The sequence below is a fragment of the Puma concolor genome, chromosome B1 (genome assembly GCF_028749965.1).
Source record: "Puma concolor isolate L17-30 chromosome B1, mPumCon1.1.hap2, whole genome shotgun sequence".
In the NCBI taxonomy this organism is placed as follows: Eukaryota; Metazoa; Chordata; class Mammalia; order Carnivora; family Felidae; genus Puma; species Puma concolor.
In genome coordinates, this window is record NC_141670.1 from 187,687,632 (window position 1) to 187,698,817 (window position 11,186).

The following is an 11,186-nucleotide window of genomic DNA, read 5'->3' on the forward strand; positions in this document are numbered from 1 at the left end:
AATATAAAATTAATTTTTTTATATAGTCACGGGTGACTGTCTCCTCTTTAAGACTCAAGAGACTGGCACTATGTGTTTCTTGTATTAACTGGATCTCCTTACATTGCACAAATGCAACTCCTGTCAAATTCAGTAATTGGGGTTTTTATTTGTTCATGTAACTAAAAACCCCAGGAGCTTACATTCCAGTAGCTCTGCAACCCCTGATAATTCCAACAGAGTCCCAGGTTGAGTCTCACAGAACCTATTTGGGTCATGTTTGCCCATCAGAACCAACTCCTGAGATTGGAATACGAGATTGTGTCATAGACCCATCCCTCTAGCCAGGAGTTGGGCCAGCACACCAGAACCGCACGGGGAGAGAGGGAAAGACAGGGTTCCCCAACGGAAAACACAGGTGCCTCTCTGTCCTGTCCTGGCTCTGTCCGTCTGGCAGGCGGTTCCTGGTACAACTTGTTCTCCCCTGGTTCTCCACTGAATACCATGGGGCTTTATGTGTTAGCAGATTAGCATTCTGGGGAGGAATTAACTCTTGCGAAGCTGCCTATACATCATGTGATCCTGTCATCACTTTTCACATCCATTCCCAGTGAGGCACCAGTTCTGGAAATTCCTAAGAACATTAGCTCCACACTGAAAAAAATTAAAAAAAAAAAAAAAAGACTATTTCCAATAAGCAACCATGATTTTGCTTTGTTATTAAACAGACTTTGGAATCTTTTTCTTTCCACTTAAACAGAGTTTGGGTTGACTTCAGCACGCTCTAGTAGAGTGAAGGTGACTCAGTTGGAAGGAAAAAGAAGGGAGGAATTGTGTTTTTTTTCTTCAAATATTCCCTTTTTACAAGTAGACTGTTTGGTCCCTTGGGAAACTTTAATTGCTTCCTGTTATGAGACCAGTCAAATAGGATGAATGAATTAGACCATTCAGTTGGAACCATAAATGTTAGCTGAATGGACAAGAAAACAAGCCCTCCTTTTTTAAGTAGCAGCCAGACAGTGTTGAAACCAACGTTGGCAGTAAGCTGGTAGAATCATCGTCGTCATTTTGTACTTTGGGGTTTTCTGCATTCGCAGATGATGCAACGTGTGTGTGGAGCCCACTTTGGTTCCCTGGGCTGATCGATCCCTGCGTTTCCTTTCCTTTTGTTCAGGTATCCAGCTCTACCCAACAAGATGCAGGGGCTCAGCAGGGAAAGTTTCCGATTAGTCTAGTTTAACTGGCACACAGGGTTCCCCAAGGACGGCCAAGCGGAGGGATGGAATAATCTGGGTCCCTGAGGCTATGATGGTTCTGCACCTGTGTCTTTTTTACCTCTGGACTTCCCACTCTGTGATTTGTTACGTAAATTAGTGCAAGCCAGGGGTTCCTTTTATTTGGAGCCCAAACTAGCACAGCGTACCCTGCAAGGAAGTGGCCTTTTATGCAGGCGGTGTTCAACAAAAAATGTTTTTTCCCTTATCTCCTCTGGGCACCAGAATTCAGACTGCAATTTGCAATTAGCTCAACCCAAGAGTGACTGCCAAGGAGGGCTTTTGGCTGCAACTAACGGAAAATATGATAAAAAGTTGTTGAAACACTTAGATGTTTGTCACATAGAACACAAAGTCTAGAGCCGGCAGGGTGGCTCCGTTATGCCGTCAGGGCACAGGGCTTTCCCGCGTGTAGACTTCTGACCTCACGCCTGTTGCCTCATGGCTGCGCCGTGGCTTTTGCACATCTGGATGTTGACTCTGATTTCAGGCAGGAAGAAGAAAGGGGAGGAGTAGCAGCCCCCTACTTCCCAGGCTTCTTTGGCTTATGTCTCGTGGCCCCGGGGCATCCCTCGACGCTTCAGAATTTGGCAGAGCAAGTGCTCTTAGCCGAACGTGTTGCTACCCTAACAAAATTGAGTTTTCCTTATTAAGAAGGAAGGGAGGATGTGTACTAGGTAGGCAGCTAGCCCTGCCACACGGGTCCAGGTATTTATCTTTAGTTCTTTAGGGCACTAAGGAAGTTCTGTAATGTAGGATTTTTCTAAAGACAGCGAGAAGGTCAGATGAGAAGGGTTCGTCTCGGTCCATGAATTAACTGCTGCTGGTTACCTTGAGCGTGAATAGAGGCTGTCCACTAGAAACTTGGGTTCCTTCTCGCAGTTGCCGTCACTGGGCGGCTGGGGCTGCCACGAAGCTGGGTGTCTGAGCCTCAGGTGCTCAGGGCATGGCCACAGCTTCCCTGAGCTCAGAATTTCTGGAGCAGCACCAACTGCCATTGGTCAAAGCATTCGGGTTTGAATTCCACGAGAAGGGGAAGGGAAGGGGCTGAACAAACCTTGCCTGTCTCATGACTTGCCTCGTAGCCAGCACCAGCGCCCGGCCCCCGCCCCCGTCACGTTTATTTAGGAGACAGCCTTGACGCAGGAGGCAGGCCGGGTGGTGAAATAGGGTTGCGTGCAATTTTGGAGTCTGGCTCAGAGTCAGAGAGACTTCAATAATGCACTTATTCCCACTCCGTAGCTCCACATGTGTTTTTAATCATCCATCCTGCGGAATGAAGGCAAAGCCTGCTCTTGAGCATTTGGAGAAAAGCTAGAGGGATGGTCTCACTCTGCTCTGGCCAAGGCTGACTTCGTAGCCACGTGCAAGAGCACCTTATCCAAGCAAAACGTGTTGATTATTTTTAGCATAACTTAAGCCCCGGGAGACTAATGAGGTGCTAACAGTGTGTGTTAATTATGCGATTTTTGTTGTCTTCATTAAAGTTAAGATTCTCAATCCTGTTTGCCACCTGAAATCCCAGAGGGGCCCCATCACTCTTCTGACCCTGGCATCTTTTCGCTTCCTGCGGTTCACACAATCACGTAAACATATTGTGTTCCCCCCGCGGAGAATCCGATGAGCGCGGCTCACACACCCGGAAGACCTCGGATACCCCCGTTCTAATCCCTGTCCGTTTTTCATCTCCATTGCTGGTTGTTCGATCTTACAGTAAGCTCATGGTGCAGGAAGCGAGCGACATTAGCTCATTTTTGATCATCTAAAATTGACTGCCCTTCAACTCACAGAAAACTGCCAGAGAAGCTGAATACCAGGAAAAGGAGAAATACAAAAATCAGCTTTCGTTGCTTTTCCCGGCATTTTAATTAACCAAGGAATTGCGTCGCATACACACGACTCTGATTATTTTAAACTCCTGCAATACACGATATACCTCTGTCCCGAGTGACAATACATCCCACCCAGAATAACCTTTTCTCAGGAAGAGATAATCACCTATCCCAGACTCATTTGAAGCAGCAATCAACATCCCTTTCATGACTTTGTCTGCAATGCTGATGTTCTGGAGAAGCTTTATTTGGCAATGGTGTTAGGGGCCTTGTTGCAAGTCCAGGAGGTAATGGGGTTCCGGATTTCAGTTGAGGGCGTCTTAATGATGGCCTCATCAGGGTGTATGAGGTTGTAATGAAAAGAGCAGGCGAACCTGAGTGGCAAATAGCACATTAGGAGTCTTCCTAGTAATTGGGGTTGTCTAAAAATGGAAGGGGCTGTCACATGAGGTGGTGAGCTCCCCATCACCGAAGCAGGGATGTCTAAGCAGAGGCCCTTGTCAGGTGGAGGTTAGGCTCCATACTCTTTTGCGCCCCTTCCAGCCTTCGTCTGCATTCTCTGATTGTTCTAAGCCCACACACAGAGCAGGAGTGTTGACTTTGGGAATTTGAAAGTTGGGTTCCATAGCGGGGTGCGATAAAGCGGAAAGTCAGGCACGCCTGGGCTCCAGTCTCCGCTCGGAACTTTGTTAGCACTAGGTGACCATAAGCAGGTGACTTAACCCTCTGTGCCCTGTAAAATGAAAATTGAAATCTATCGCTTCTAGGGCTGTTGTAAGTGTTACAAATAGTACACGTAAAATACGAGGCCCAAGGTAAGCACTCAATAAATCTCAGCCCCAGTTACTCTTTGGAGCCTACTTCTGTCACTTTTTTATTCCCTCTCTACTTCAACGATAGTCTTGATTTGTAAAGGCAAAAGAAACGGAGGGCTCATAGATACTGGAGAGAGGTCGTGCTAGCAGCTGGACTCGTTGCCCAAAGAAGGCTGAGCAAATTTTCGTGGTAAGTCCCCGGGTAGATTCTCCTGAGCAGGCAGAATCCTGCAGCACGTCCGTCTTCCTGGGAAAGAATATTGATGGCGTCGAGTGCCTGTCACATGCTAGACATGCCCGTATTTTATCTTAGTTATACCACTGCCATATCAATTCTGAAAGGCAGGTCTGATCATCCCCATTCTACAGAGGAGAAAACTGAGGCTCACAGACATCATGTGCCTGACCCAAGGACATATGGCCGTTTCCCAGATCCACCTCACCTACCCCATGACCGGGCCTCCCGAGCATTCTGCTGCGTCCTCCATTCACGGGGCAGAGTAAATCCAGAGGTCCAGTTGCCCTCTGGAGAAGATACTCCCACCTGCTGGAATATGGGAGATTTAACCCAACCAACGGGCGCCTGGGAAGCTAGTGTTTGGAGAACTGAGATAGGACCTTAGTTTGTAGATTCTGAGCCAACTGTGATCTGCCACTAACTTATGCTTTACTTATTTATCTTGCACTTTGTAGAGGGTGTGCATATATCCGCTGCATCTTCATAGCCTCTCTTGGCCACAGGCTTCGACATTTTAAAGTACAAAAAGGCATGGGGCGCCTGGGTGGCTCAGTCGGTTAAGCGGCCGACTTCGGCTCAGGTCATGATCTCGCGGTCCGTGAGCTCAAGCCCCGCGTCGGGCTCTGTGCTGACAGCTCAGAGCCCGGAGCCTGTTTCAGGTTCTGTGTCTCCCTCTCTCTGACCCTCCCCCGTTCATGCTCTGTCTCTCTCTGTCTCAAAAATAAATAAATGTTAAAAAAAATTTAAAAAATAAAGAAAGTACAAAAAGGCATACAAGGCAAACTCACCCTTGTGCCCTGTTTCCCAAATACCGAGTTCTCCTCCCCAGAGACGATGAGTTTACCTGTTTCTATGTGCAGTCTCCCAGAGGTCTTTTTTGTTTCTTCAAAAATTGAAGTTCACATATAGCTATTTTAAAGTGCACAGTTCACTGGCCTCTAGCGTGTTCATAATGTTGTACAGCCACCACCTCCCTCTAGTTTCCAAACTTTTTCATCAACCCAGAAAAAAAAAACCCACAAAAAATCACCGTTAAGTAACAATTGCTCCCCACTTTCCCCTTCCCGCATTCCTTGGTAACCACTAAAGTGCTTTCCATCGCTATGGATTTGCCTCCGTGTGTGATACATCATATAAAAGGAATCACACGCAGACCATATGACCTTTTCTTTTGGGCTTTTTTTCACTTAGCATAATGTTGTCGAGGTTTTGGCATGTATCTGTTCTTTATTCCTTTTTACGGCTAAATAGCATTCTATTGTACACACATACCACAGTTATTTATTGATTCATCCGTTGATGGACATTTGGGTTGGTTTTTGTTTTTTTTTTTTAATTTTTTTTTTTCAACGTTTATTTATTTTTGGGACAGAGAGAGACAGAGCATGAACGGGGGAGGGGCAGAGAGAGAGGGAGACACAGAATCGGAAACAGGCTCCAGGTTCCGAGCCATCAGCCCAGAGCCCGACGCGGGGCTCGAACTCACGGACCGCGAGATCGTGACCTGGCTGAAGTCGGACGCTTATCCGACTGCGCCACCCAGGCGCCCCTGGGTTGTTTTTTTTTTAAATTTTCTTTAAATGTTTATTTATTTTTTTTGAGAGAGAGAGACAGAGTGTGAGCGAGGGAGGGGCAGAGAGAGAGAGAGGGAGACACAGAATCCGAAGCAGGCTCCGGGCTCTGGGCTGTCGGTACAGAGTCCGACGAGGGGCTCGAACCCACAAGCTGCGAGATCATGACCTGAGCCGAAGTCAGACGCTTCACTGACTGAGCCACCCGGGGGGCTCCTGGGTTGTTTTTATCTACTGGCTATTATGATTAATGCTGCTACAAATACTTGTGTACAAGTTTCTGTATGGACGTATGTCTTCATTCCTCTTGGGTATATACCTGGGAGTAGAATTGCTGGGTCATATGGTAATTCTGTACTTACATATTGAAGAATCAGAGGTTTTTAACGTGTAGTGTCCCCGTTGTTATACAGTTGCTAGCACACGAGGCACAGTGTGCTCCCGCTTGCTTTATTTACTTGACAGTAGGTGGTGGAGATCTTTTCAGTGTTATGCTAATAGATGTTTAGCACCAGCGCTTATGGGCTAAGGAGGGCTTGGATGGGGTGGCATGTACAGATTCCCATGACATAACTGCCGCCATAGCCAATGTCAAGCTGTGTGAGGTCACTGACTGCAGAATTAGGAACACAGGCTAATAATCCGCCCTTACGAACTGGTCCAAGCTACCTCCAACACACAACTGGATCGTTCCATATCAGAGCATGAAGAACTGCCTCATTCCCTTTTATGACTGCATAGCATGTCATTTTAGGATGCACCATAATTTTTTAACCAGTCCCTCGTGGTAGACATTTAGGTTGTTTCCAGTCTTTTACTTTCATAAACCTGGTTTTAATGGATAACCTTGTGTGTGTGTCATTTTTGCTCATGTGCAAATATAGCCGTAGACATGGTTCCATGACTTCATGAGATTCACTGTGGGAAGAAATTCTCCAAAGGCAATTTATTCCTTCATTGGACAGTTATGGTGTTAGGAAGAATTCTGTGCAAAGAAACTGTCTGGTTTTGCCCCGGTTTCCTTGTGAATAAAATGGATGCAAATTAACCCTCCACTTGCCAGCATTAAAAAATTAATGTCAAACTTTGAGATGAAATTTTAAAGCACTTTTTTCTTCTTGGAGGCAGGAATTTGTGTTAACACAGAGTAACGTGGTTCACACCTGGCGACCTAAAGAGCTCTCACAAGTAGGTTGATGAGAAAAACATCCATTCCCTGGACATTGTGACCCTGCTCTACAGCCCGATACACATGTGATTTGTAGCAAAAGGATCCATTCAGCTGGTTAAGAATAGGATAGTTGAAGACTTTAGCCCAGTTCTTACTTAGATTTTTTGACCAACGGACATAGAAAAATGTTTTTCAACCATGATTGCACTTTTGAATCATCTGGGAGGCTTTTAAAACCTTGATGCTCAGGCTACAGCCCTTGCCAATCAAATCAGGCTCTGTGGTCGGGGGACACGGGCATCTGAGTCTCTCAAAGCTCCCTTGGTGATTCCACTGTTCAGCCACGACCGTGAAAAGACTAGAAGAAGGGAATCAAATTAGGGAAATAGGAAAACACATTGGTATTAGTCAGGATTCCCCAGACAAGAACCAATGGGATATGTATACACATAGAAGGAAATTTATTTTAAGTAATTGGCTCATGTGATTACAGAGGTGACAAAATTTGTGGGATGGGACTGCAGGCTGGAGACCAGGGAAGAGCCAATGCTGTGGTCCAAGTCTAAATACCACCTGCTGATGAAGTCCCTCTTGCTTGGAGGGGTGTCTTTGGTGGATGAGGCCCACCTACTTTAGGGAAGGTGACCTGCTTGACTCAAGGTTCACTGGTTTCAATGTTAGTCCCATCCACAAACACTGTCACAGAAACATCCAGAATAATGTTGGGACCACGTATTTGGCCACTGTGGTCCCGCCAAGCTGACCCATATAATTAACCATCACAGTTTCACAGTTGTTTGGGGTTACTCAAAAACGTCATCTTGAGGATGGAGAGACAGGAGTTTAGTGTGCCTTTGAAGGTGTGTTTCTCTCGTATGGTTACAGATTGTCACCGAAATTCCTTGGCTGCTGCCTCCAAGAGGAACTAACCATTTACTTGTCATTTGTAAGTCTTCCTCCCAGAGCCCGCGGATTTTATTAAAATTAAGAATTATGAGAAGATAAAGTATTTTTTTCCATCATCTTGCCATTGGATGTTTTTATTAGAAGATTATCAACCCCTTTTGTCAGCAGGAATGAGTGTTGTTAATTGTGCAAGGAATTCACTAGAGTGGATGTAAAAAGGTTGATCTTAAGCCAGGAATATATTCCTTTAAGATCTGATTCTTTCTGCTCTCTCGAAAGAACCCCAGCATCAAAACCCAGAATTAAAAGAGATTAGTGTTGAGAATTCTATCAGTCACCACAGTAAGGAATCCGTGGTTTATTGGGAAAATCATGGACAACCTAATTATCCCTTCTCCCCTTTATGTAAAGCACGTTAGAGCCCTTCCACATCACCAGCAATAGAGTTTATGTTCTTCCAGAGTGACTGGGGATTTCATCCAGAATCCAGTTTTTCTAAATAGCTGACCGTTAGGTTGCATGAAAATCCCAAGGTATTTGATTTCGAGTAATGGATGAGGAGTTGGGAGGCCTTTGGCTCAGCAGCAATCTCAGCCCTGTGCTTCCACCTGGCCTGGCATTTGCCACTCTTGTTCAAGCTCTCATTCCAGAGTGCACCCTGGAAATGCTCAACCTAGCAAGGAGGTCTAGACCATGAGGACAGTGCAGGCAGCCCGAAGACTCCTTCTGAGTCTCTCGTAGTGGCCCTGTGTGATACTCTGATTCCCAGGGACCTTGTGTTCTGCCTCGTGCCACTTGTAACCTGTGGAACCAGCTGACTGATAGGGCCAGGGCTGCTGTGAGTCAGCAGGAAACTGAGTCAGCCTTATTGATTGGGAGCAGGAGGGTGTGGGTTGGATTTGTCGGGACCTTGAGTGGGTTTCTGTGGTCATGGAAATAGTTTCATTTTGCCAGCTACGAATCAACTCGCATTCATGCAGGCCCAGAAGCAGAAGAGCTAAAGTTAAAAATAAGTCAACCTTTTATTTTTAGGCAAGGCAGAGTACAGCCCTAAAATGGGAATTGGGGCATGTGGACCTGCTTCTCTTTGGAAACTCAAGGGGAAGGGGCAGTAGCCCAGGGTCTCGCTCATGTAGCTTCCCTGCCTGTGGAGCAAGGTATGCCCCTCCCATGTCTGAGCACGGGAAGCGGCCTAAATTGAAGCATGGTTGCTCACCTATCCCATCCCCAGCTAAAGTCGGGGGGGGGGGGGGGAACAGAGCCTCAGCTTGCTATCTAAATGCTGTCACGAAACAACATCAGGGTGCGGACACGTCCGTTGTATACGGATTTCGTGTGCGTAAGACTGGTGTGCATCAGTACCCAGCTGCCCTGGTTTTCAAAACTTTGGAGTATTTTCATGCTACTTGGTAAATAGACATTGACCTAAGTCCTCTATTTTCCTCTTATTACTGGCAGCTACCCATTCCCTCCTCTGGGGCTTCACCGACTTCCCTGGTGCCCTGCAACTAGAGGGTTAATTCCTGACACAGCAGGACATCCAGAAAATCTGATTCCCTCTGTTCTCTAGAAAGAACGTCAGCATCAAAATTCAGAATTCAGAAGCATTGGTGTTGAAAATTCTACTGGCCTCGGGAATGAATCTGTGGTTTGTTGGGAAAATCACGGACAACCCAATTGCCCCCTTGTCTCTTTTGTAAAAGTGTTCTATAGCCTTTCCAAGTCACCGGCGACTTTCGTCTACAGTTGGAAGCTTCAGCACCAGGGCCAGCTACATCCTTTTGAACTGGTCCTTGTCAATACAGTAGCACAGTGGTTAAATACAGTGAGCATCACCACTGACTGGGTAGAGGTATGTGTGTATTCTATCAAAGGAAGGTGTTGGGCTGGTGACCCAAGGGACTATTTCCATGACCCTGCCTATTTAGTTGCAGAAAATACTCCTCCATTTCATCACAGCATTTTCCGCCTATTTCAGTCCTTGGGTTGCCGTCTCCCACGTGCTTGGGCACAGACTCTCGGATTTTGCCATTCAGACCTCTTCATCATGCCACCATTCAGTGCCTTTACCCCCCCCCCTCTGTTGGTGACACCACTGTCGCTGCCAGCTGACCTTAAGAAGCGAGGGCTCTCCTTCTTGTGTCCACCAAATCCCCAAAGTAGGCAGCCACTTCCATTCGGCTTCCACAGGGGATCAGAAATCGGGATGTCACTTTTAATGAGGCCTAGTGTAGGTGAGGCAATAATGACAGGAAAGCAAAGTACAAACAAAAATTTATAGCTCTGATGGGCCCCAGACCCATCTTGGAGTCCCAGCAGGTCAGTTTCCCGGACATGTACTCTTTTGGCTGCTTTGTGGCTTGGATGAGCTTCACTCAGCTGCCTTTAGAAAGGCCCCAGATGTTACCACATGTTGGAGTTTAGGCAAGGCTGACTCTGCCTAGCTCCACTACAAGGAAGAAAGGGTTTTCTCACCCAGCTCTAGGGCTTGCCAGAAGACTGATAGCTCAGTCAAGGTGAAACTTCACTGGATTCAGTCAGTCTCTCTGGAAGGGCCTGAGCATCCTGCAAAGGAATCGGACCCAGAGTCAGCCAGGTACAGACCCCACTTACCATGAGTGTGTTTGTTATACTGTCATTCCCATTTTACAGAAAAGAAACTGAGGTCCAGAAAAGTTTAGTAACTCAATGAAGCTCACATAGCCTGTAAAGCTTCTAAGGCCTTGTACGGGGACGATCACTCTAAAACCTGAGCTTGAGCCACTACACAAACACATTTCCTATGTGGATCTAAGAGTTCTTAAAAATTTCAATTATCAATAAGTTACAAAGGTGCAAAAGGCATATGGCACTCATGACTTAAACAGGACATTGAGCATGAAGACCTCTGGTGGGTTTCATATGGAATAAGTCAACAATGAGAAGCTTAAAAGAGGACACACTAGCAGAATCCTTGTGAAATCGTCCAGGTAATTTCTTCACTATCTTATGGTAATGTCAAGACAGCAGCGTCAGCCACGCATTCGTGGCTTGAGTTCTTGCCACGTGGCTTCAGGCATTCGTGTTCTTGAGTTCTTCAGTTGCCACGCTCCTGCGAACACTATAAGGTCAGCAAACATAGGTGGGATGATCACAAAAGCCAAGTGGTTTCACAAGACCTTGATCTGTCCTATTCTGTAGTTTCTTTTGTACCAGCCTTCTTTCAGCTGTGATAAATAAAGCTCCACGTGGGGTGATCTTTTCCGATCCGATTTCTCACTGCCGTGTCTTTCTGCTTTCTTTCTTTTAAATCGGTGCATCACTTGGATTACTAAATGAGTCATCTGGTTTACTTGCCAATACCAGAAAAATGTCCTTGTATATACTAGGTGATGTCTCTGGTTGCACATGGAGATGAGAA